At 38.4% G+C, this 27349-nt stretch overlaps 1 protein-coding gene across 3 annotated transcripts in view; it reads right to left on the reverse strand.

Annotated features, from left to right (window-relative positions):
• The window catches only part of PLCB1 (phospholipase C beta 1), an 848015-nt gene that overhangs the window by 74434 nt on the left and 746232 nt on the right, over positions 1-27349 (reverse strand). The window lies entirely within an intron of this gene.

The following is a 27349-nucleotide window of genomic DNA, read 5'->3' on the forward strand; positions in this document are numbered from 1 at the left end:
TACCTCATATCAAAACTTACAGGATACAGCAAAAGCAGTGTTAAGAGGGAAGTTTATAGCAATTAGTGCTTACATCCAGAAACTGGAAAACCACCAAATAAATGAGCTGTCAATGTATCTCAGGGACCTATAAAAACAACAACAAACCTAACACCAAAGTGGTAGGAAAAATAAATAATTAAATTTGTGGAAGAAATAAACAAAATTGAAACAATAAAAAATACAAAAGATCAATGAAATAAAGAGCTGTTTTAAAAAAGAAAATAGATACACCTTTAGCCCAACTTGCCAAAATAGGGAGAAGACCCAAATCAAAATCAGAGATGAAAAAGGAAATGTAACAATAGATACAACATAAATAAAAAGAATCATCAGGGGTTACTACAAAGAACTGTACCCCAACAAATTGGGAAACCTAGAAGAAATGGATAGATTCCTGGACACATAAAACCTACCTAAATTGAATCATGAAGACATAGAAGACTTAAACAGACTAATAACCAAGATGCAGATGGAATCAGTAGTAAAGACCCTTCCAACGAAGAAAAGCTGAGGTCCTGAGAGCGTCACTGCTGAATTCTACCAGACATCTAAAGAAGAATGATTTCTCCTTCTCAAACTATTCAAAATAATTGAAAAGAGGGAATCCTCCCAAACTTCTTCTATGAAGCCTGCATCATCTTAATACCAAAGCCAGAAAAAGACATGACAGAGAAAGAGAACTATAGACCAATATCCCTGTGAACATAGATGCAAAAATTCTCAACAAAATAATAGCCATTTGAATCCAACAACACATCAGAAAGAACATTCACTGGGACCAAGTGGGATTTATCTCTGATATGCAGGGATGGTTCAACATCTGAAAAACAATAAATGTGATAAACCACATTAACAACCTGAAGATCAAAAACCACATCATTATCTCAATAGATGCAGAGACAGCTTTTGACAAAATTTAACACCATTTTATGAAGAAAACCTTTAATAGACTTGGTATAGAAAGAACATTCCTTAATACAATCAAAGCAATTTATAACAAACCCACAGCCAGCATCCTACTGAATGGGGAAAAATTGGAGGTATTATCATTAAGATCTGGTAACAGACAAGAATGCCCACTCTCACCATTACTATTTAACATAGTACTGGAAGTTTTAGCCTGAGACATCAGGTAAGAAAAAGAAATCAAAGGGATACAAATAATGAAGGAAGAAGTCAAACTATCCCTATTTGTTGATGACATGATTCTATATATAGAGAACCCAAAAGACTCCACGAAGAGACTTTTGGAACTTATAAAAGATTTGGTAAAGTAGCAGGATATAAAATCAACAAACACAAAAATCAATAGCCTTTGTCTTTGTATTCACAGACAATTCCATAGCTGAGAAAGAACCTCTAAGATCAATCCCATTCACAATAGCTTTAAAAAAATTTAAAGACCTTAAAATAAACTTAACCAGGATGTCAAGTTCTCTACAGTGAAAATTAAAAACATTAAAGAAATAGGAGAAGACACAAAAAAGTGGACAAATCTCCCTTGTTCTTGGATTGGAAGAATCAACATCTTCAAAATGTCCATACTACCAAAAGCAATTTATAGATTCAATGCAATCCTAATCAAAATACCAACATTCTTCTCAGATATGGAAAAATGATGCTAAAATTCATATGGAAACCACAAGAGACCCCCTATAGCAAAAGCAATCTTAAATAATAAAAACAAAGCTGGAGGCATCAGAATACCAGACCTCAAGACACACTATAGGGCAGCTATAATCAAAACAGCCTGACTGGCACAAAAACTGATGGAACATCAATGGAACAGAATAAAAACTCCAGAAATTAATCCACACATCTACAACCAACTTATCTTTGACAAAGAAGTGAAAATCAACCCCTGGAGTCAAGACAGTCTCTTCAACAAATGGTGCTGGGAAAACTGGATTCCACATGCAGAAACAATGCCAGGGCAACCAGCTATTTAAAACATATGTCAATGGATCTAAAGGCAACCATGCACTCCAATAGAAATGGGGACTTCAACACCCCATTTTCATCAATGGATGATCAACTAGAAAATCAACAAGAAACAACAGAGCTAATCTACACTATGGACCAAAAGGACCTGACACTTACAAAACCTTTCATCCCATAGTTGCAGAATTCACATCCTTTTCATCAGTACATGGAATTTTCCCTAGGATAGACCATACACTAGGCCATAAAGCAAGTCTCAGAAAATTAAAAAAAAAATTGAAATCATACCATGTATCTTTGCTGACCACAATGGAATGAAGCTGCCAATTAGCAACTCAAGAATCTTTAGAAAATATGCATATACATGGAGAATAAACAACATGCTCTTGAATAAACAGAACATCATACAAGAAATCAAAAAGGAAATTAAAAAATTCCTGGAAATGAATTAAGATGACAATAAAACATATCAAAACTTACAGGAGACAGCAAAGGCAGTGTTAAGAGAGAATTTTATAGCAATTAGTGCATACATCAAGAAATTGGAAAGACATCAAATAAATGAGCTATCGTGCATCTCAAGGACCTAGAAAAACAACAGCAAACAAACCTAAAATTATTAAGAGGGAAATAATTAAAAAGAAAAAAAACAAAATTGAAACCAAAAACAGTACAAAAAGATCAGTGAAATGAAGAGCTGGTTTTTTGAAAAAATAAACAAAATTGGTACACCACTGGCCCAACTAACCAAAAAAAGAGGGAAAAGACCCAAATCAATAAAATCAGAGATGAAAAAGGAGATGTAACAACAGACACCACACTACAGGGATAAAAAGAATCATCAGAAAATACTACAAACAGCTATATGCAATAAACTGGAAAATCTAGAAGCAATGGATAGATTTTTGGACACACACAATCTCCCAAAATCAAGGCACAAAGACATAGAAAACCTAAAGAGACATAACCAAGACATAGATTGAATCAGTAATAAAGATCTTCCCCCCAAAAAAAGCCCAGGACCGGATAGCTTCACTGCTGAATTCTACCAGACTTTTAAAGAACTAATTATGATTCTCAAAACATTCAAAACAACTGAAAGGGAGGGAATCTCCTCAAACTCCTTTTATGAGGCCAGCATCACCTTAATTCCAAAACCAGAAAAAGATACAAGAATGGAAGAGAACTAAAAGACCAATATCCCTGATGAACATAGATGCAAAAAACCTCAACAAAATACTAGTTAACTGAATCCAACAGCACATCAAAAAGTTCATTTACCTGGACTAAGTGGGATTTATCCCTGCTATGCAGGGATGTTTCAACATATGCAAATAAATTAATGTGATACTTCACATTAACAAATTGAAGAAAAAAATGATTATCTCAATAGATGCAGAGAAAGCATGATAAAATACAACATCCTTTCATAAAAAAATGGGTATAGAAGGAACATTCCTCAACACAATCAAGACAATATATGATAAACCAACAACTAGCATCATATTGAATGAGGAAAAGTAGGAAGCATTCCCACTAAGATCTGGAACCATACAAGGATGTTTACTTTCAACTTTGCTATTCAATATAGTCCTGGAAGTTTTAGCCAGAGCCATTAGGCAAGAAAAAGAAATCAAAAGGATACAGGAAAGCATAAAGTCAAAATATCCCTGTTTGCAGATGACATGATTCTATTTGTAGGGAAACCAAAAGACTCCAGTAAGAAACTACTGAGACCCATAAAAGAGTTTGTAAATTAGCAAGATATAAAATCAATTCACAAAAATCAATAGCCTTTGTATACAAGAGAATGTCATTGCTGAGAAAGAACTTGTAGACAAGTCCCATTCACAATAACTACAAAAATCTTAAATACATTGTAATAAACTGAGCCAAAGAAGTGAAAGATATCTGCAATGAAAATTACATAAGATTAAAAAAAAAAAAACAGAAGTCACACAAAAAAAATGGAAAAATCATCAAGTGTTCATGGATTGGGAGAACTAATATCATCAAAATATCCATATTATTGAAAGCAGTTTACACAATATCATTGTGATCCCAATCAAAACACCAATCAAATTCTTCTCAGATCTAGGAAAAATTTCATGAAAATCCATATGGAAATAAAAGAGACCCTGAATAGCTGAAACAATCTTAAACCAACAAAAACAAAGCTGCAAGTGTTACAATACCAGATTTCAAGAAATACTACAGGGCAGTTATAATCAAAATAGCTTGGTACTTGCACTGAAATAGGCATGTAGACAAAAGGAACAGAATAGAATCCCCAGCAATCAATGTACACGTCTACAATCAACTGATCTTTGACAAAGGAGGTAAAATCAATTCCTGGAGCAAGGATAGTCTCTTCAACAAACGGTGCTGGGGAAATTGGATCTCTACATGCAGAAGCATGAAACAAGACCCCTACCTTTCACCTTGTCCAAAAATCAACTCAAAATGTATCAAGAATCTAAATCTGTGACTTGAAAAATCAAGGAATAGAAGAAAATACTGGTGAAAACTCTGCAAGACATTAGGAAAAGACTTCTTGGAAAAGACCCCAGAAACACAGGCAACCAAAGCAAAAATAGACAAATGGGATCACATCAAACTAAGAAATTTCTATACTGCAAAGGAAACACTCAGCAAACTGACAGAATGGGAGAAGATATTTGCAAACCATGAAACTGATAAAAGATTAATATCCAGAATCAATAAAAAATTTAAGAAACTCAACAACAACAAAACAAATGTTAAGAAAGTTAATAAATGTGCAAAAGATCTGAACAGGCATTTTTCAAAAGAAAAAAATTCAAATGCCCAATAGACAAATGAAAAACTGCTGAGGATTACTAGCCATTAAGGAAATGCACATAAATCACAATGAGGTTTCACCTTACCCCAGTTAGAATGGCTCTGACACAGAAATCAACAAACAATAAATGTTGGTGAGCATGAGGGGAAAAATCACCCTAATCCATTGTCTGTGGAAATGTAAACTAGTATAGCCATTGTGGAAGACAGTATGGAGATTCCTCAGAAAGCTGAAAATAGATTTACCATATGACCCAGCCATCCCACTCCTGGAAATTTACCCAAATGAAATGAAATCAGCATATGAAAGAGTAATCTGTATGCCCATGTTTATTGCAGCTCAATTCACAATCAACCCAGATGTCCATCTACCAATGACTGGATAAAGAAAATGTGGTGTATATATACTATGGAATATTACTCAGCCATAAAAATGAATGAAATCCAATCTTTTGCAACAAAATGAATACAACTGGAAACCATTATACTTAGTGAAATAAGCCAGTCCCCCCAAAATAAATACCCTATGTTTTACCTTATCTGTAGTAACTAATAGAGTATAAAATGTAATGTATAATTATTTGCATTGCAATCTACATAAAATTATTCCTGTGCTTAAATAGAAAAGAGGAAATGGTGGGGCTGGCGCTGTGGCACAGTGGGTTAACGTCCTGGCCTGAAGCACTGGCATCCCATATGGGCGCCCGTTCCACTTCCAATCCAGCTCTCTGCTATGTCCTGGGAAAGCAGTAAAAGATGGCCCAAGTTCTTGGGCCCCTGCACCCACTTGGGAGACCTGGAAGAAGCTCCTGACTCCTGGCTTTGGATCTGCACAGCTCCAGCTGTTGCGGCCAATTGGGGAGTGAACCAGCAGATGAAAGACCTCTCTCTCTGTCTCTCTCTGCCTCTCCTCTCAATGTGTAACTCTGACTTTTGAATAAATAAATAAATCTTTAAAAAAAGAGGAAATGGCTTAAAATCTAAATGAACTTAATTATTACCTTGTAAGCACACAGGAAATATGTAGATGTTACACTGTCATTAGTTCTATTTTATTGAAAAAATATGAAATTTTGGGAAGGAAAGAGGGAGGGAGGGAAGAAGGGAATATGATTATGTTGTTAGACTTGCTTCTACAAATTATACTGAATCTGAAAAAATTAAAATTAAAAATAAATGATGACAAAAGGAAAAACAATTTGTAAGTCCTATATCTTTTATTACAGTTCATTGTTATAATTATTCTACTTATCATCTACTGCCATTAGCCTTAATGTGTCTAATTTAAAAATTAAACTATCATTGGCAATTATATATAGGTAAAAACAGTATATGAGGATATTTCAAAAAGTTCAATGAAAATGGAACTAAATGATATTTTGGTGCCAAAATTTTTTTTTTAATTTCATGCATAAGTTTTCACTGAATGCATTCCTCATGAATACTCCCTGTATGCATGGATTTCAAAGTCTTTGCACCAAGAGAAACCTATCTTTTGATTCAGTTTTCATGAACCATTTTTAAAATTTTTTTATTTAGTAAATATAAATTTCCAAAGTACAGTTTATGGATTACAATGGCTTTCCCCCTCCCCCATAATTTCCCTCCCACTTGCACCCCTCCCATCTCCCCCTCCCTCTCCCATTCCATTCACATCAAGATTCATTTTCAATTATCTTTATATACAGAAGATCAATTTAGTATATATTAAGTAAAGATTTCATCAGTTTGCACCCACACAGAAACACAAAGTGTAAAATACTGTTTCAGTACTAGTTATAGCATCACTTCACATTAGACAACACATTAAGGACAGAGATCCCACATGAGAAGTAAGTACACAGTGACTCCTGTTGTTGACTTAACAATTTGACACTCTTGTTTATGGCATCAGTAATCTCCCTAGGCTCTAGTCATGAGTTGCCGAGGCTATGGAAGCCTTTTGAGTTTGCCGACTTCGATCTTATTCCGACAGGGTCATAGTCAAAGTGGAAGTTCTCTCCTCCCTTTGGAAAAAGGTACCTCCTTCTTTGATGGCCCCATTCTTTCCACTGGAATCTCACTTGCAGAGATCTTTCATTTAGGTGTTTTTTTTTTTTTTTTTTTTGCCAGAGTGTCTTGGCTTTCCATGCCTAAAATACTCTCATGGGCTCTTCAGCCAGATCCGAATGCCTTAAGGGCTGATTCTGAGGCCAGAGTGCTATTTAGGACTTCTGCCATTCTATGAGTCTGCTGTGTATCCCGCTTCCCATGTTGGATCATTCTCTCCCTTTTTTTTTCTATCAGTTAGTATTAGCAGACACTAGTCTTGTTTGTGTGATCCCTTTGACCCTTAGTCCTATCAGTGTGATCAATTGTGAACTGAAATTGATCACTTGGACTAGTGAGATGGCATTGGTACATGCCAGCTTGATGGGATTGTATTGGAATCCCCTGGCACGTTTCTAACTCCACCATTTGGGGCAAGTCCGATTGAGCATGTCCCAAATTGTACATCTCCTCCCTCTCTTCTTCCCACTCTTAAATTTAACAGGGATCACTTTTCATGAACCATTTTTTAATGTTAGCTATTTTTACTTATTTGAAAGGCAGAATGACAAAAGGTAAAGGGAGAGAGCAAGGAAGAGGTGGCAAGGAGGAGGGAGAGGGAGAGATATTCCATCCCCTGTTTTATTTCACCAAGTAATCAGTACAGTTGGGTCTGGGCCAGGTTGAAACCAGGAGACCAGAACACCAACTAGATTTCTCATGTGAGTGACAGGGACATAAGTATTTGAGGCATCACCTGCTGTCTCTCAGGGTGTACATTAGCGGTAAGCTAGAATTCAAACCCAAGCACTCCAATACAGAATGCAGGATTTGGTACCATGCAGTTTCAGACATCCACTAAGAATTGAAATTTATTCTCCATGGATAAGGAGGTACACTTGTATTAGAAAGCAAGTGTCCCTAAACTTCTGAATTGGAATCTCTGAGGATAGTGGCTAACAATCTTGCTGGTGTGGTCACCAAATTGATTTAATCTTCCACATTGGCTGCATATAAGAATCACTTGTGTAGCTTTTAAAATGCCTAGGATTCCACCGAAACAGATTACATCAGGATCTTTGAGGGTAAGACCAAGGCATCAGACTTCTCAAAGCTCCTCAGATTCCAGTATTTAGCTAAAGTGGACAGCCCAAGCCCAAGCCCAAGCAGATTAGGATGGCAAATAAACAAGTGAGGTGGGGCCGGTGCTGTGGAGTAGTGGGTAAAGCTGCTGCCTGCAGTGCCAGCATTCCATATGGGTGCCAGTTCATATCCCAGCTGCTCCACTTTTGATCCAGCTTTCTGCTATGGCCTGGGAAAGCAGTAGAAGATGGCCCAAGTCCTTAGGCCCCCGTGCCTGTGTGGGAGACCCAGAAGCTCCTGGCTCCTGGCTTCAGATCGGCACAGCTCCGGCTATTGTGGCCAAATGAAGAGTGAACCAGTGAATGGAAGATACCTCTGTCTCTCTCTCTGCCTCTCCTTCTCTCTCTGTGTAACTCTGACTTTCAAATAAATAAATAAATCTTTAAAAAAATAAACAAGTGAGGTGAGTGGTTGGTACAATGTCAGAGCACAGGCTTGTGGCAAAGGATAAATACTGGGCTTCTGGAAGCTGACAGTTGCCAGGTATGGAACACTCATATGTACATGTCTGACCAAGTCCCCACAATTTTCTTTTTTTAGGGTCTTTTTTTTTTTTTTTTTTTTTTTTTTGACAGGCAGAGTGGACAGTGAGAGAGAGACAGAGAGAAAGGTCTTCCTTTTGCCGTTGGTTCACCCTCCAATGGCCGCCGCGGTAGGCGCGCTGCGGCCGGCGCACCGCGCTGTTCCGATGGCAGGAGCCAGGTGCTTCTCCTGGTCTCCCATGGGGTGCAGGGCCCAAGGACTTGGGCCATCCTCCACTGCACTCCCTGGCCACAGCAGAGAGCTGGCCTGGAAGAGGGGCAACCGGGACAGGATCGGTGCCCCGACCGGGACTAGAACCCGGTGTGCCGGCGCCGCAAGGCGGAGGATTAGCCTGTTGAGCCACGGCGCCGGCTAGTCCCCACAATTTTCAAGGAAAGCATCAGATGTCTACGTGAAATTTCGTTCTTTGTAAGTGTTAGTATCTATTACACACTACATGTATCATTATGATGTAAACCAGGTCAAAACATTTGCAGTCATGATTTGGTGTTTAGGCAGCAAGTTTTGGCTTTTTGAGGTAGCATCTTCATACTCTAAGCATAGTCCCTGGACCAAAAGCACCAGCATCACCCACGTGCTTGTCATAAAGTCAGATCTGAGATGAACTTGTTATATAGTGCACCATATCTATCTACTGACTTAAAATCTGTATTTTAACAGAACCGCAGGTGATTTGGTCTCACATGGAGAATCTCTGAGTAGGAGGCTATATATCAGAATAGTGCTAGCAAAACCCAAAGAGGAGGTGTCGTTTCTTTGTGGGCTACCAGCGTTGCTTAGCTTCATGATTATGGAATTACACATTGCCTTCTGTGGTCTTTGACATCAATGCTTACCCACAGGTAGATGTGGCATCCAATGTACCTACCCATCTGTCCCCATTATTCACACGTGACCTCACAGTCCTGTTCTCCTACCTTTCTGGGAGGAGACATAAAAGAGAAGCTCTTTTTCATTTTTAGATGTTATTATTAAAATGTCTTTTCCTCTCCATACTGTCCATGGAGGCTCTTATTTTAAATGTCCCATTCCCTGTGCTCCACAGGTTCAGAGATTTACTCTCCCTTAGCATCCCTTCTTCTCATAGCACTTCTGTTCCTTGATTATGCCCTGATCATTATAATTCAACTTAACAGATAAAAAAACAGACTCTAAAGTCCCCGGTATAATGGAAAGGGAATAGACTTGGATGCAAGCTGAGCAAATTGCAGTTTCAAAGTAAACTTCTCATGGGCAACAGATGCAATTAAGTTCATTAGAGAAAAGTCAGTATGGCAGGGGTTTATCCACTTCATTAAACTTTATAGAAAAATAAGCTAAATGTTAGCCTGGTGAGTCTTCCTTATTGTTGTCTTTTTCTATTTTGCTGATTTATTTTCCTATTCTTATTATTTCCTTTTTTTCTACTTTCTCTGGGTTTAACACAGTCTCCATTCCAGTTTCTAAGCTCATAGTTCTGAATTTCTTTCTTTCCTCTTTTATAATACTCATAGTTCTGAATTTCTTTCTTTCCTCTTTTATAATAAATACATTTAAAGTTAGGCATTATCCTCCAAACAAACACTGCATAAACTTCAACCCATATATTTTAGTATGTTATATTATCATTGTTGGTTGATGCTTTTGACCAATGGCTTATTTAGACACCCACTTTTTATTTAATTTAAATGAAACTTTATTGCCAAAAAAGCAATTACCCTTGTGTCAACTGAACAAGTTGACATCCCCCATCTCTTCCTACATTCTGATTCATGGGGGAATCAATTTAAAAAGTAATATAATTAACACTATGGAAATATGGATTTACCTCCCATACAGCTAACAATGACCTTTCCCTTAAATGTATAACATGTTAATGAAAGCATGAAGCCATTATAATTAGCAGAATACGTAAAAATTAAGCACTAATTATAAAATAAATTCTTACAACTGGTGAATAAGATTGAATAAAGTGTATGGGGGGGTATAAAGATAAACAATGCTCAGTATAGGATGTATCTCTTTCATGTCAATCTTCAAATCACTGCAAAGAATCTTTTTTTCTAGCAATGACAGCCATTATAACCAAGTATTGAAAAAAGTATAAGAATCAGGTTAATTCCTATGTCACAGTATTAAGCCAAGAGTTTTGAAAATTATGAAATCTTTTCAAACACATGTGCTTTCTTTAAGAACAGTTTTCTTGAATCATTAACAAAAAAATAGTATATTATTTTCATCTGTGTTTTATCTCTTCCATTTGATTTATAATTTTAAAATTATATTGATGTTATATATTCATTTGTAATTAATGGTTGTATTCATCTAACAATACCTAAAATACATAAACAAATGAATGATTGAATCTGCCTGGGAGTAGGTGGGGAATGAATGCTCAATTTTTAGGGTTATGAAGCAAAGACATTTGGATAGCGCTGCCCTAACCTACTGGCTTAATACTTAATTTTGTTCCCTCAGAAAAGTAAAAGCCATTGAGTTGCTGGTATCTAACTGTCATTGTCACTAAGTGAAATTTTCCAAAGCCAGAAGATCCTAACTTTGAAATGTTAACTCATGGGAGTTCTATATACTCATTGTATAGAAGTTCCTCAACATTTGTATAGATAATCCTGTAAGGTCATGATTTATGCACAAGTTGGTAAAACACATTCTGTCATTCTCCAAGTTCAAATATGCATAGTTTCATCTAGGTAGATTTTGGTATGTGATATTTAAAATCTTAATATATAAATTAACATCAATCAAAAATATATGTATTGCAGGGGCCGTGGCTCACTTGGTTAATCCTCCCCACCTGTGGTGCTGGCATCTCATATGGGCACCGGGTTCTAGTCCCAGTAGCTCCTCTTCCAGTCCAGCTCTCTGCTGTGGCCCGGGAGGGCAGTGGAGGATGGCCCGAGTGCTTGGGTCCCTGCACCTGCATGGGAGATCAGGAAGAAGCACCTGGCTTCTGGCTTTGGATAGGCACAGTGCCGGCCATAGCGGTCAATTGGGGAGTGAACCAATGGAAGGAAGACCTTTCTCTCTCTCTCTCTGTCTATAACTCCACCTGTCAAATAAATAAATAAAATATATATATATGTATGTATTCCAAATATATGACTTCTTTTATTATTTACCTACTATAATTCCCAAATAATTTCATTGTAAAGTCCATGATTAAAACCAGCTATATGCCAAATCCACATAATTTGCTTTGAAATAATGTCACACATTATTAGAAACAGAAGAGTGCCTTATGTGGTTCAAAACCACACTTTTGAATAAATTGTAAGGCTATACTACAGTAAAAACTAGTAGTCATTAGCAAGAATAACAAATAACTTTGACATAAACCACCATTTATCAAATGCTAAAAATTCATATTGAAATTACCTTGTACTTTCTATGTAAGCATTTTTAACAGCTTATTTGCCTAACCCTAGCTTGAGGTAAGCTGTCTGTGATCATTCTCCCCAAGCTTTTTGACTTGCAAAACAAGGCATTTGCAATGATCATTTCTCATTCTATTTTACCCTGATGTCATCCGTGTTTAGTCCAATTTTATTACAGTTTGCAACAGTGATCACATAAGCCAAGGTGCTTTAATGTTAGAGACAATAGTACTAGTACTATGATAGCAATTGGCAAACATTAATGTGTTATTTATATTCATTCTCTTATTACTTGCAAACATAGAACGTATCAAATACCTAGCTCTTTGCACAAAGCTAAAGAATGACATTAAGGCCTCTCTGGACAAGTTCAACCTTTCTATACAATGACTCTGAATCACAGAGCACGATCATGAGCTCAGAATTAGTTGAGAACTTGAACTGCAGAATCAGTCAGTATCCTCCTACACATAATCAACAGAAATGCATGTGCATGGTTCAAAGTTTATGTCCTTTATGGGCACTCACCCTGGAATTTAATTTTCATATCAATTAGCACAAGTGTGGGAGAGGAGCTTATAAATCAGGAGCTGCAAGCCCACATGGACCCATCTACTTCTAAACAGCCCTTTACCAGCAAAAGGATTTGTCTCAAGGAAGGACAGCAGTAAAACTTTGGATTCAACTGAATGTGGGATTCAGAGAACTGCTGATCTCAATTACTGTGGTTGTACTGATTTCCTTTTGATGAAGTTCTGTCTCAGAAGGAAAAAGGCAAACCAGCTAGACTCATGGAGTCTGAAGGCAAAAAATAATTTGTCTGTATTTATAGCAGTCCAAATAAAAGGTTCTGCACTTTAAAACGTACTCAAAGTGGAAGGTAATTAAGGGAACAGGGGTAAAGCATTTTGTTTTACGAATGACTCCATAAAATGACTTAGCAATTACTATATATTTTAAGGTAATTACCTTATGAGACAACACCATGCTACTTTTGTTGAGAGATGGTACATATAGAACATGCTGATAAAATATTTCATTAATTTTTTTATTTAGAGCTGTGGGATGCTATGCCCACGTATAAAATAATGCTTATTCCAGATTTGAAGAGGTGGCTCAGCACACATTATTCTTGGTGAGATTCAACCTGAAGGAGTATCTCCCAAATTAAAAAAAGAAAGAAATGAAATCAATGGTGGATTCTGTGTTGAATTTACTCTTAACGACATTTGTGAAAATCGCATAGTGGCCAAAGTTGTTGTGAAGTCATGAAAGCTTGGTACTTTAATAAAAAGAGGGGGCCATCATTGGCTCTGAGACAGTTTGCTCAAGTTGTTCCTTTGCAGGTTCCCTGCCTTTTCCAGGCCTCTTGCAAAGTCTAAATCCTCCTATCCTGCTCATTCCACAACGGCCTTACCCCTGAGTAGCTTTCTCATGGCAATCACTCTTTTGTTGCTGCTTCTGTCTACCTGTGGTCCATGTCACACAGCCTCATCTTTATCTCCTGTCTTCATTCACTTGGCTACATCATTATACAGTATAGGTGAACTGAAAGCAGGGCTATGTCCTTTCATCTACAGAAGTTCACCATATTTTGTGATTGGCTGACTGAGGCGCAGGGCACAGGTTGGGGCTTGGGCTCATCTAGAAAGACTTACTCTGTGTGTGTGTGTGTGTGTTTGCAATGGTAATAGCTATTACCCATGCTTTAGGGAACACAAAACATGACATAAACCCAGACACCACTATCTGCTGGATCATATGGTCTAGTTGGCAGAGCAGTTTTACAGTAGCCTGGATCTGTTATAGAACTATCTAGCGTTCAGTGCTCCATTCAAAATTACCAGATTTTTGATCACCTGGTAGATGGACTAGAGTAACACACCCAAGTAAGTAATAGGTTGTCTCCAAAATCCAGAGGCCCACTGGGTCTTGTGCCTCTTTTTTGGGGGTTATAGGATGGTCCATATGCAAATATCTCAACATGCCCCACACTCTGGGAACCTAGAAATTTCACTGAGGTAGAAGGTCCTTGAACTTCTGTCAGATTTATTTCCCATCTCCTGACATGCAAATGTCCTACCAGTATGTTTAGAGTGGTTGCTACTTCTAGCTCGCTATGTCATTTCAGGATATTATTGATGTTATGAACCTGTATGATATCTTGTGCATGGGAAAAGTAATCAAATTTTTAAAAATTAAATTGTGACATAGGGCTGGGGAGTTGAGATACTCTGGAAAAAGGACAGTACAGATGTACTGCTGATCTTTCAGGCTAAAAGCAAATTATTTCTAGTGGTTCTTATCAACAAGGGTGGGGAGAAAGGTATTTGCCAGGCCAATAGCTATATACCAGGCAGCAGGGGGAGTGTTAACTTTCTCAAGCAATGGAACCACATCTAGCATAACAGATGCAACTAGAGTCATCAACTGGTTAAAGTTATTATAATCTATGGTCACTCTCCATGATCTGTTTTTTCCCAAGGGCAAATAGGTGAGTAGAATGATGTTGTGGGAATCTTTCAAGTTCTTCATGGTGGCACTAATTTGTTGCCATTCTGGAGGAAAGAAGTGTTGCTTTTGGTTTATCTGTCTTGATAGAGGAGTTTCTGGTAGCTTCCATTTGATCTTTCCCAGCATGATAGCATTTGTTCCATTGGTCAGGGAACCAATGTGGATTCTTCCAGATTCTGAGTATAATCTACTCCAATTATTTACTCCAGAACTAGTGAAATAACCACAGGATGAGTTTGAGGAGCCAGTGGGTCCATGGGGAGACAGATTTGAATTAAATCTCCATTAGTTATCTAATCTCCATAAACTCCTGGTCTGACTGGTAGATCACCGTGGCTTTTTTAGGTCTCCAGGAATTAGTGTTGTTTCATAGCCAGCACCCAGTAGTTTCCAATGCAGTTGGCTGTAAGTCCTCTTGGGATAGGCTGTGAGAAACAGCATCAGTATACATTTTTGACAGTGCACTGGAGATCTTCCTCAGAGACTCAGCCTCCCTTTCATTCAAGTGTTTCTGGGCCTGTAAACTTGTTCAGGTCTGGGAATTGCTTGAGGAACAACTACTTTCTGCATTTCATGATTCTGATAAGACTTACATTCATTTGACTTAGAATTTTTCTGCTTACAGACAAAGAAGAATTTATTGACTTTCACTTTTAGCATACTGTGATCAGTTAGCCAATGGTGTGGTTGTCTGTCAGTCATGCTACTCTGATTGTTGCTTTGATGGCTGTTCATCCTGGTAAACACATCCACCTTGCCTTTGGTGGTTGAGTGCTTTCACTTGGCCCCTATAGCACTGGGATCCAATTACTCTAATTGCATTTAGTTTTCCTAATTCAGTGATTACAGTTCCCACTCTAAGATATGGACTACAGAGAAAATTGATCACAGAGCTCTCATCATAAATTTATTTCTCACAGTCATGGTGAAAGGCATGTCTTCTAGACGCTGAGTGTGGGGAAGGTAATTTTATATGACAAATCCACTATAAAATCCCAATGTACCTAAGTCCTTTAATTACTTCTTCTCTACATTAAGCCAAGGCAGGTCAACTTGTGCAATGTGGGCTATCTTTTGGTTTATGTTTCCACCAACCAATTAACCAACCTACAATAGTCTTTTCTAATTCCTCAAGCTGTGATGCTACATTCAGACTCTTGTAGTGAGCTCATATTAATAAATTTTGCCTGAACCAACATTATGTCCCTTCTACCATTATTGTACACTCTTAATATCCTTTCCCATATATATTCTCCAGATTTCTGTCTGTATAAATGAGAAAACCCAATTAGTTCTTTTTAAGCATAACATTCTTTCTCAGGAATTCCACTTTGTACCTCATCTTTAGGGGTTTGTTGGGATGTGACTGTATAGATCTAGAACCAAAACGGGTGTTGGGACACAGTCTCAAGTAGACTTAGTATTATATTGCATGGCAACTACCTCAAGGGAGGCTATTAGAGTTTCCTTAGGAAATACAGGGTTTATTCTCTCAGATGAGGATGTATAAACCTCTAATACTTGCAAAGAGTATTCATCCAAATTTAGTGGCTCAGCTTCATTTGGGGTCTTCCCATACATCCCCACTCCAATTTCCAGGATCCCAACCTTCCCAATCTTTTACCTTATTTTAATAAATACCTCGTGAGTCTGGGAGTTAAACTTGCATTGTAATTCTGCCAGTTGCAGGATGAAATTGTGTGTTTAATTTTCAGTAATCTCAAGTGTTTCTGAGGGCACACACAGAAGCTTTCAAATAATTTATGTGGTACTTGAGCTGGGAATTCAAATTATTATTTTTTCTTTATTCACTTTGTCCTGTAAAATAGGAGCTACCATCCAATCTCATTACATGTATTATTTCACCAAATTCATACAAAAACTTCTTATATGTAGTCACACAGTGCCTTGCATCTTATAATTGGTTGATTACGAGCACCCAGTGATAATATTTTATATAGCTCTATTGCTAAAGCATAACTTGAACTTTAGTGCTCTCTTTCCTACTGAAAACAGTCAATGCATCTTGCCTATTTTTTCATTTATTCATTTATTTAAGAGGTAGAGTTATAGAAAGAGAGAGGGAAAGACAGAAAGAAAAGTCTTCCATCCACTAGTTCACTCACCAAATGGCAGCAAGATTGGAGCTGGGCTGATCCAAAGCCAGGAGCCAGGAGCCTTCTCCAGGTCTCCCACATGTGTGCAGGGGTTAAACACTTGGGCCATCTTCTACTGATTTCCAAGGGCAAAAGCAGAGAGCTGGATTGGAAGAGGAACACCTGGGACATGAACTAGCACCCTTATGGGATGCTGGCACTGCAGGGGGAGGCTTAACCTACTACGTCACAGCCCTGGCCCCATTTGCATCTTTTTTTTAAAGATTTATTTATTAATTTTCAAGGCAGAATGAAAAAGAAAAAGGGAGAGGGATAAAAATGATGGGGGAGGAGAGATCTTATATGCTAATATATTTCCTAATATCCATAAAAGCCCAGGAGCCAAGAACTCAGGAATTCCATCCTGGTCTTACACAATGGGTGACAGGGTTCCACATTCTTAAGCCATTTTCCACTGCCTTCCTAGGTGTGTTAGCAGGAAACTGGATTGGCAGTGAAGTAGCCAAAACTCAAACCAGCACAATGAAATGGAATGCTGGCATTGCTAGCAATAGCTTAACCTACTGACCACAATGCTAGATCCTCAATTGTATTTTTAAATACTATCAGATTAGACAGATGATTCCAGAAACCCCAGAACCAAGTCATAAAACTTTAGAATCCTGTTTCTTACTTTCCCATTAAGATCCAGAACCAGACAGGATGCCCACTCTCACCACTGCTATTCAATATAGTCTTGGAATTTTTAGCCAGAGCCATTAGGCAAGAAAAAAGAAATCAAAGGGATGCAAATTGGGAAGGAGGAAGTCAAACTATTTCATTTTGCAGATGACATGACTCTACATATAGGGTTTCCAAAAGACACCACTAAGAGACTATTAGAACTCACGAAAGTGTTTAGTAATGTAGCAGAATATGAAATTAACATGAAAATCAATAGCCTTTATATACTCAGACAATAGCATCACTGAGAAAGAAGTTCTAAGATCAATCCCATTCACAATAGCTACAAAATATTATACACTTTGGAATAAATTTAACTAAGGATGTCAAAGATCTCTACGATGAAAATTATAAAACATTAAAGAAATAGAGTACATAAAAAATGGAAAAATCTTTCATGTTCAAGGATTAGAAAAATCAATATCATCAAAATATCCATACTACCAAAAGCAATTTACAGATTCAATGCAATTCCAATCAAAATGCCAATGACATTCTTCTCAGATCTAGAAAAAATGATGCTAAAATTCATATGGAAACACAAGGGACCCTGAATAGCTAATGCAATCTTATACAACAAAAACAAAGCTGGAAGCATCACAGTACCAGATTTCAAGACATATTACAGGGCAGTTATAATCAAAACAACCTGGTACTGGCAAAAGAAAAAAAAAATCAGACAGGCAGGCCAGTGGGACAGAATAGAAACTCCAGAAACCAATCCAGGAATCTACAATCAGCTAATCTTTGACAAAGGAGGTACAATCAATCCGTGGAGCAAGGACAGTCTCTTCAACAAATGGTGCTGAGAAAACTGGATCTCCACATGCAGAAGTATGAAAGAAGACCTCTATCTTACACCTTACACAAAGATCCACTCAAAATGGATCAAAGACCTAAATCTATGACCTGATACCATCAAATTACTAGAGAATATTGAGGAAAACCTACAAGACATTGGCATAGGGAAAAACTTCTTGGAAAAGATCCCAGAAGCACAGGCAATCAAAACCAAAATTGACAAATGGGATTATATCAAACAGAAAAGTTTCTGCACTGCAAAAGAAACATCTCAGCCAAGTGAAGAGGCAACTGACAGAATGCGGGAGAAAATATTTGCAAATTATGCAACTGATAAAGGATTAATATCCAGAATCTATAAAGAGCTCAAGAAACTCAACAACAACAAAACAAAAAATCCAGTTAAGAAATGAGCAAAGGACTTGAACAGGCATTTAAAAAAAAAAAAAAAAAAGAAAGGAAATTTAAATGGCCAGCAGACACATGAAAAAATGCTGAGGACCACCAGCCATCAGGAAAATGCACATAAAAACCACAATGAAGTTTCACCTCTCTTTAGTTAGAATGGCCCTCATACAGAAATTAACAACCAACAAATGCTGGTGAGGATGTGGGGAAAAAAGGTACCCTAATCTATTGTTGGTGGGAATGTAAATCAGTGCAGCCACTGTGCTAGTCAGTATGGAGATACCTTAGAAATCTACCATATGACCCAGCCATCCCACTCTTGGGAATTTACCTAAAGGAAAAGAAATCAACATATGAATGAGTGATCTGCAAACCCCCATGTTTACTGCAGCTCAATTCACAATAACTAAGATATGGAATCATCCCAGATGTCCATCGACTGAAGACTGGATAAAGAAATTATGGTATATATACACACTATGGAATACTATACAGAGGTTAAAAAAAATAAAATCCATCATTTGCAACAAAATGGATGCAACTGGAAACCATTATACTTAGTGAAATAAGCCAGTCCCCAAATTACAAATTACAAATACCGTATGTTCTCCCTGGTCTGTGGTAACTAATGTAGTACCTAAAAGGCAATTTATAGAAGTGAAATTGACACTTTGAGATGTGATGATTTTGATCAGCCCTTGTCTTCATGTTGAGGAACAGCATTTTCTTTTTTTTTTCCCTCTCTCTCTCTTCATACTATTGGTTGAATCTTTACTTAGTGTAGGGTTAATCTTATGAGTATAAGGTTAATTGAAAGTAGATCTTTGTAAAAAAAAATAAGAATGTGAATAGGAGAGGCAGGAAGTAGAAGTGTGTGATTGTGGGTAAGGAGGGAGGATAAGATGGGAACAATCACTATGTTCCTAAATTTGTATATATGAAATGCATGAAGTTTGTATGCCTTAAATTAAAGATTTCTAGGTAAAAAATAAATTCTGTTTCTCTAGAACCATTGGATACCAAAATTTTTATTAGTGAGGGTTCTACAGAGAGATAGAACAAATACCCAGTGTATGTGTGTGTGCATGTGTGTGTAGGAACTTCAAAATCTCATAGAAAATGGAATTTAAACATGATTATTTTGGTGTCAAAACTTTTAAAATCTATTTCTAGTTCTTTTCATAATATATATTGCTTATGAAATTTTTGAAGACCCTGCATATGTCTTTCTCTATATAGTTTATGTATTGATTTCTTATAAGGAATTAACTTGTGTGATTAAGGAGGCTGAGAAGTCCCAGGATCTGAAGTTGGGGAGCTGGAGACCCAGGATATTCACACTGTAGTTTCAGTCTGCATCTCCCTGCCTCAGAACCAGGAGAATCACTGGGGTAAGTTCAAGTCCAAAAGTCAGCGGGCTGAGACCCAAGAAGAGCTCTCGTGTTTCATCTGAGCCTGAAGACTGAAAAAGATCAATGTTCTTAGCTCAAGAAGTCACGCAGTTTCCTCTTCCTATATTTTGTCCTTGTCAGGTCTTGAGCTAAGAGAGGCAATCTGTTTTACTTAGTCTATAGATTTAGTCTCTTCCAGAGACATCCAGAATAACATGTGACCAAATGTCTGGGCACCCTGTGACCCAGTCAACCTGGAATACAAAATTAACTATGAAACTTTGTGTAGATACAAAAAAAAATGGCTAGCTCTTTTGCACTTCCTCTTACCAAAACTTACTATTTCCTTACATCCTGAATCTTGGCTGCCTTTCAGATTTGATTTGGATAGCAGAATGTGACAGAAGGTACCATATACCAGTTTTGAGCCCAGACCTTAAAAATTCTGTCATTTTTTGCTTTAAATCAAGCATGGGATAGCCTGCTGGGGGAATGAGAGACACAGGATTCAACAATTCCCATTGTCACAGCTAACAGCCAGATGTCTTACAGGTGGGGAAGGCCATCCTCAACCACTCTGATTTCAGCAGATCTGCCAGCTGAACACAGCCACCTGAACTGGGACCAAATGAGATAAACTGAGCCTGTTGAGATCAGCTGCAGGCAGCCCAGATCAGCAGAAAGGCCCACCTGACCCATAGACTGTAAGCGGTAACAGATGGCTAGTGTTTCAATTCACTACCTTCTGATGTAGTTTGTTATGCAACAAAGATCACAAACTCAGATGACTAGTCAGTTGTTTTATGCTACAGGAATGAGCTTTAAACTATTTCCTGTGTGTCTAAGATGAGAATGAATAGATATCGATGGAGAGAAGCTATTAAATCTATGATGCAGTTTATGACATGAAAAAAAAAGCTGGTTCCACAGCACGCCTGCATGCATATATGCATGATTATCACATGCAGACTCCCCAGTTCAGGAATTTACAAATAAATTCAACTTATCAGTCCTCAGGACAGGCTAGTAATACAAGATACAGAAGAAGAATTCTATATTTTGGAACATAAGCAAATATCCATAAACAAATTACAATAGATTTTGATGAATCATTTTAAATAAAACATTTATCTCTAAAGTCTGTATGTAATTAAAGTAATATTTTCATTAATATAATAGGTATAACTGGAAAAAATAGCTATGAAAGGAAAATAATGTAACAAAGGCAGAAACTCTGGGATAAGTCTTAAAAAATAACAAAACACTCACAAGAAATCATTGCCATGGTCACCCATGTCTGCCACTGCCTCTCCCTAAGAACTCTCTTAACTCATGTCCCTGGACTCTCTGATCCTCCTGTACTCGTTGCCTTCTTGTTTTCTGTACAGTCTAGGACCTTAGATCTTTTTTTTTTTTAATTTTTTTTTTTTTTTTATTTTTGACAGGCAGAGTGGACAGTGAGAGAGACAGAGAGAAAGGTCTTCCTTTGCTGTTGGTTCACCCTCCAATGGCCGCCACGGCTAGCGCGCTGCGACCGGCGCACCGCGCTGATCCAATGGCAGGAGCCAGGTGTTTATCCTGGTCTCCCATGGGGTGCAGGGCCCAAGCACTTGGGCCATCCTCCACTGCACTCCCGGGCCACAGCAGAGAGCTGGCCTGGAAGAGGGGCAACCGGGACAGAATCCGATGCCCCAACCGGGACTAGAACCCGGTGTGCCGGCGTTGCAAGGTGGAGGATTAGCCTAGTGAGCCGCGGCACCGGCAGGACCTTAGATCTTGAAACTTACTGCACAGAGCTAGCTCTTTCCACAGATATTTTATGGCTTGCTCACTCAGCATCCTGTTTTGTTATTCAATTTTTTAATGAACTTGACTGGGTTGGGGCTGGCATTGTGCTATAGCAAGTAAAGCCACCATCTGCAACAATGGCATCCTATATGGGCACCAGTTTGAGTCTTGGCTGCTCAATTTCCAATTTAATTCCCTACTAATGTACCTGGGAAAGCAGTGGAAGATGGCTCAAGTGCTTATATCCCTGCACTCACATGGGAGAACCAGAAGAAGCTCCTGGCTCCTGATTTTGGTTGGCCCAGCCCAGCCATTGTGGCCATTTAGGGAGTGAGTCAGCTGATGGAAGATTCTCTTTCTCTCTTTCTCTTCCTCTCCCCCTCTCCCCCTTCTCTCCCTCTCTCCCTCTCTTCCTCTTTCCCTCTCTCTCTCCCTCTCCTTCTTCATCTCTCTCTGTAACTGTGCCTTTAAAATTAATAAAATATTTTTTAAAAACCTGACTGGGCTATAGACTGCCCAGATATTTGATCAAACATTATTCTGTATGTTTCTTTGAGGGTGATTTTGGATGAGTTTGAAGTCTGAAATTAACATTAGGCTGAGTAAAGATAATTGTTCTCCCTAATGGAGGTGGGCCTTGTCCAATTAATTGAAGGCATGAATAGAACAAAAGGCTTAGCTTCCCTAAATAAGGGAGAATTCCTCCAGTCTGACAGCCTGTGAACTCTAGCTTTTTGGACTTGAATCGGGATATCAGCTATGCAGAATTTGGACTTGCAAGCCTCCTTAACTGTTGGGGCCAATTCTTTACAATGATTCTTTTTTGTATTAGGGAACTTCAAATAGTCCATGGAAAAACAAAAGTTTATATTTGTATAAAAATTGGAAATCAATGCATAATTTTTCAAAATATGCGTTTTCCAAGAACTCTTTGAAGACTCTTCAAATATACATATAAGAGTATATAGTCTTCTGTATACATCTATCTCCTCTTGGTTCTGTTTCTCTGGAGAATCTCAGTACATCTCCTTCATTAAGGTAACCTCAGTAAAACCTTCCCTGTGTCATGAAGAAGAAGTCTCTGCTCCCTATTCCCCTTTAATTTTCTCTATATTTTTTGCTATCCACTCAACATGTTATATATTTTCTTTCTTTTGAACAGAGATGTTTATCCATTTGCTTTCTCATTGTATCCCCAGTACACAGAACAATGCCTGGCACACACATAGTAGATGCCCACAAAAAAATTCTGTCAAATGAGAAGAAAGCAATTAACTAGTTCAATAGTTGCTTTGATCAGATATTTTATCTGAGCTCTGCTGATTTGACACATATAACCCACAAATGTGGTTGTGATGGCCTCTCCTCATAGTTATAGAGAATATTCCAGAAAGATTTGCAAGAGTGCAGAAGGGAAAATGACTTTACAGATACCTCACATGGAAAAGCAAATGTTAGGGAGAGTGTCAATAAATGGAGGGGATAGAACCTATTATCAGTGTATTGGATTCTTGTGGCTGTTTTAATGATTTCCTAAAAATTGGATGGCTTAGAATAACAAAATTGATCACTTTCAGTTCTGGAGGCTTCAAGTCTGAAATTAAGGTGTTAGCAGGGCCATACTCACTTGGGAATCAGTCCCTTGCTCCTTCCAGCTTCTAATAGCTCCCAGCATTCCTTGAATTGGGTCTACACTGCTTTAATTTCTGTCTCCATCATCACAATGTCTCCTTCTCTTCTGTGTCAAACTTCTCACTGTCCCCCTCTTCTCGGGGCACATGGCAACTGCATTTAGGGGCCACCCAGATGATCCAGGATGATTTCCTCAAAGACCCCTTTTTCAAATAATGGAACATTCACAGGTTCCAAGAAATACAGCATGGAGATAACTCTTTGGGGACCACCACTCAGCTCCCCACAGTCGTATTATTTTTTAAAAAATGGAGTTTTCTATGATTGCACACTGAAATCCTTGGCAGTATTGACCCACTACTAACTTGAGGTGCTTTCTATGGAATGTGGGCCCTGCCATCAAGATAACTAAACATGCATGGGGTTCCATACAGACTTGATCAATGCAGTTGGTACAATTTTAAACAGTGACTGATCATGGTAAAGATCTGTTCTCAGGAAGCCATGCACTGAAAGCATGATCAAACATTTTCTTTAGACAAGAGAGTCATCAGTGGGTCAGGCTTTCCATTCTGATTCTTCCCTCTCATTTCTCATAATCTTATGATAGGGCTTCTTCTAATCTGGCTCAAGAGCCATCATGTGCTCTAATCCATTAGAAGGCAATACACTGCACTTTGCACTCCAGTGTTTAAAATGTCAGCACTCATCAAGATCATCTTTTTAGCACAAGGATTTGGGAAGAGATCCAGGTTCATAATTTCTGGCTGTTTTTCCTGGTGCTAGTCTCTTTATCCCACAACTGCATTTTCACCTTCCTCTGACATTCAGGAAGCCTGCAACTTTTAAACAAAATTTAATTCTTTCAAAGTATTATAACAGGCAATTTTCAGGGCCAAGATTTCCACAATTCATTTAAATATTATGTAACTCTAATTTCCCTAAATAAGTCCTATTTAAATCTTAAGACAACTAAATTTTATTACAGTCAATAGTTCGCTTCTGCTGTTAGAAATGGAACTACTTAAGTCTCAGTCCTTATTACCAGTAGGTTATATGCCTCCTTTCTGAAATTCACCTTCTCAATAAAGCCTTGACAGGCAATATCCACCAAAGGCAAGGAGTGTCTACTGGGTAACTTCAGAAGTCTCAGCTTGACTTTTAAAATCCTTTAAAAATTAAATTTTAACTGAAAAAATGGGAACATATTTGTGAAATTTACTTCAGGAAATTCATTTATCCAAAGATAGATGATCATTTATACTTTTCTGTTTTGGGACTTAGCTTTTAGGAAAAAGAGCCACATTAAAATAAAAGGAACTAATGGGATTTATTCAATATTCACTATCTAAGGTGTGTCTTGCTGTGTTAAGGAAGGATCCCCCTCTTTTTATAGTGGCCTGACATTCATCTTAGTAGTCCTAAAATACTCTAAGCCAAGGCCAAATAATCCAATTAGAAATAAGTGCAAGGATAGGTATTTGGTCTAATGGTTAAGACACCTGCATCTGACTTTGGAATGTCTAGATTAGATTTTTGGCTCCAGCTCCTGACCCCAGTTTCTTGAAAATGTAGACCCTGGGAGGCAGCAGTGGTGGTTCAAGTAATTGGATTCTTGCCATCCACATGGGGTACCAGGATTGCATTCCTGGCTACAGCTGGAGCCTTGACTCAGCACCAGCCATTGTGGGTATCTAGACTGAATCAGCAGATGAGAACTCTCTCCTTCTCTCTTTCTCTGTCTCTCTGCCTCTCAAACAAAACAAGTAAAAACTTTTTTTTCAAAAGAAGTAAAATCAAGGAGATTAGAGAGATTTGTAAATAAGAATCGAGAGAAAAAAGTCACTGGTTAACCTGTGGTCAGTCTTCTAATACAACCCTATGTGACTATCCATTGTGAAGCAGAGAGGTGTACAAGAAGGTTCCCTTGGCCTATTGTCCAGTTGCTCTGAGTGTGCACAGCTGTAATTGGCTGACAGCGATGGAGGATTCCATCTATGAGGAATAGCATGGCTTCTAAAAGTTGTGTCGGAAACTCAGAGTCTGCAGCCCCCTGTGTCACCCATGTGAAATCTGGGCTATATTATATGTCCTGTCTAGATACATTAAAATCAGCCTTTGGATAGATTTTATTACAGTTAATACACAAAGACTCATACTTACTAGATTCACCTGAGAACATTAAAGTTACTTCTGCAAGGTGTCCGGTGCATAACAAACCTTCCCAGGCAGACAAATCAATTAATTCACAAGCTTTTATTGGGGTTCCGCTCCTGGGCGAGGTTCCCCGTCCCAACAGAGCAGGGGCCGGGGAAGTCACACCTAGGAGGTTGGAAGGGCTCCTTTTATAGATTCAGAGCATGGGGGTTAAAGGTTGAGGCAAGTCTGATCCTCATTGGTTGACCTATAGGCACCCGCAGGGACCTTGACAAGGACTTTTCTTCCCCGGAAGTACAGGTAGGGACTCTCCATTCCCGGAAGTATAGGCCTTCCTTCCATGCGGATCCCAAAGCTACCATCTTCATCTGACACATAAAGGCAAAGCAAATGAAAGTAATGAGCTGGTGGACTTCATTGTTTTCTTTATCTTCTATTATCCTTGCCCAGGGAATTTTCTTATTCTACCAAGCAAGAATTCAGTTTTTTTTTTTTTTTTTTTTTTTTTTTTTTTTTTTTTTGACAGGCAGAGTGGATAGTGAGAGAGAGAGACAGAGAGAAAGGTCTTCCTTTTTGCCGTTGGTTCACCTTCCAATGGCCGCTGTGGTCGGCGCATCGCGCTGATCCGAAGCCAGGAGCCAGGTGCTTCTCCTGGTCTCCCATGCGGGTGCAGGGCCCAAGCACTTGGGCCATCCTCCACTGCCTTCCCGGGCCACAGCAGAGAGCTGGCCTGGAAGAGGGGCAACCGGGATAGAATCTGGCGCCCCGACCGGGACTAGAACCCCGTGTGCCTGCGCCGCAGGCGGAGGATTAGCCTGTTAAGCCATGGCGCCGGCTCAGTGGTTCTTACTCTTGCTTTCTTCTCATGAACAGAAAAGCAGAGTATTATCATTATATGGACATTAGGAATAGCTTTGTAATTGATTTCTGGTTCCTCTTTCCAAATCACTCAGTCAAAGAAATTCTGCTAGAGCAGAAGTTGGATCATGTCCCTTCAATGGTCCTATTGTTTTCTGGGTAAAACTCCAAGTCCTTGACGCTTCTTATAATTGTCTTTTATATTCTGACCTCATTCTCTCCTTTAGTGTCATTTATTTCCATTGTAATAGCCTTCATCCATTTCCTCTATTGGGCAATTTGCTCTAGACAGCCACACCTACTGTTCCCTCTGATTGGAATTTCCTCCCACAAATTCTGGAGTTCTCACCTCTACTCACTACTTATTAAAGGACCAATTACTGGTCCAGCAGTTAAACATCAAAAACCACTGATAGTATAAACATTTAAAGAAGAAATTTGGGATTATATATGAGGAGAGCACAAGAAGTTCATGGAAAAATGAAATTAAAAGTTGATTGTGGTGTCCCAAGTTTTGGAGCTCATGAATCTATGTGAAATTTTTTTGATAACACACTTTTCCATGAACTTTTTGTAGATTCCCTATTTGAAGCAATTATTAAAGACAGGTTGATTTCATATTTTCAGACAGAACAATCTAGTTGGAATTGGATGGTCTCTGTGGCAAAAATAAATAAATAAATAAAATAGCATATCCAAAGCTACCATAGTTTGTTTCAAGGGTCTCAAGAGAATTTTTAAATATTTTTAGTAATGCATACTTTTATGCAAATCACCTTTTCCTCTTTAACCTAGTGGTTGTTCTACCCTCCTTATGCTTTAATATTAAACTTAATTAAACAGACACATGCTAGTAGGAAATCTAAATGTCAGAATGGCAGACTTTTGGTTCTTTTTTGCTATGGAAATATCAGTTCATGTGAAGTAGGCAGGCATACAGGCTAAAATTGATTAGGTTTGTGAGCTGAAAGACCACGCATTCGCCACACCCCTGTGTGACCTCATGCCCCTACCTGGCCACACCTGGGTGCCCACCAGCCAATCAGGTTAATTAACCACTCCACTTTGG

Source organism: Lepus europaeus, chromosome 10 (assembly GCF_033115175.1).
Source record: "Lepus europaeus isolate LE1 chromosome 10, mLepTim1.pri, whole genome shotgun sequence".
NCBI lineage: Eukaryota > Metazoa > Chordata > Mammalia > Lagomorpha > Leporidae > Lepus > Lepus europaeus.